We start from the raw sequence: 702 nt of genomic DNA, 5'->3' as shown, positions 1-702 counted from the left end.
TGGTTTCTTTCAAACATGATGCTTGGAATTGAGGTTCATCAGACCATATAATATCGTTTCTCACAGTCTGAGGGCCCTTTAGGTACTTTTTTCAAATTCCAAGTGTGTTTTCATGCGTCTACACTGAAGAGAGGATTGAGTCTTGCCACACCGCCATAAAGCCCAGATCGCTGGATTGTTGCAGTGATGTTTGTCCTTCTGTAGGTTTCTCCCATCTGCATATATGATCATGGAGCTCAAATAGAGTGACCATCAGCTTCTTGTTCACCACTCTAACCAAAGCCCCTCTCCATCAGTTGCTCAGTTTGGCCAGGAGGTCAGCTCTAGGAAGAGTCCTGGTTGTTTCAAACTTCTTCCATTAAGTGTAACAGAGACTACATGCTTCTGTGAACCTTCAATGAAGCAGACTTTTTTTCTGAACTCTTCTCAAGATGTGTGGCTTGATGCAAACCTGTTTCTGAGCTCTACAGACAGTTCTTTTGACCTCAGGGCTTGGTTTTTGCTCTGATATGCATTATCAGCTGTTAGACCTTTTATTAAGATGTGTGTGCCATTCCAAATCATACCCATTCAATTGAATTTGCCACAGGTTAACTTCACTTGAAGTGTAGTAACATCTACAAGCAAAATGAATGCTCCTGAGCTAAATTTCAACTGTCCCAGATAATACTTATGCAATGGAATCATTTAAGTTTTTTATTT

The 702-nt window shown here is 40.6% G+C and overlaps 1 protein-coding gene across 1 annotated transcript in view; it reads left to right on the top strand.

Annotated features, from left to right (window-relative positions):
* The window catches only part of LOC107696597 (amino-terminal enhancer of split-like), a 20,084-nt gene that overhangs the window by 12,527 nt on the left and 6,855 nt on the right, over positions 1-702 (top strand). The gene's annotated exons all lie outside the window — the stretch shown is intronic.

The sequence above is a fragment of the Sinocyclocheilus anshuiensis genome, unplaced genomic scaffold (assembly GCF_001515605.1).
Source record: "Sinocyclocheilus anshuiensis isolate Anshui unplaced genomic scaffold, SAMN03320099.WGS_v1.1 scaffold217, whole genome shotgun sequence".
NCBI lineage: Eukaryota > Metazoa > Chordata > Actinopteri > Cypriniformes > Cyprinidae > Sinocyclocheilus > Sinocyclocheilus anshuiensis.
The sequence above is the reverse complement of the archived record's forward strand: the minus strand, read 5'-3'. Positions and strand labels throughout refer to the sequence as shown.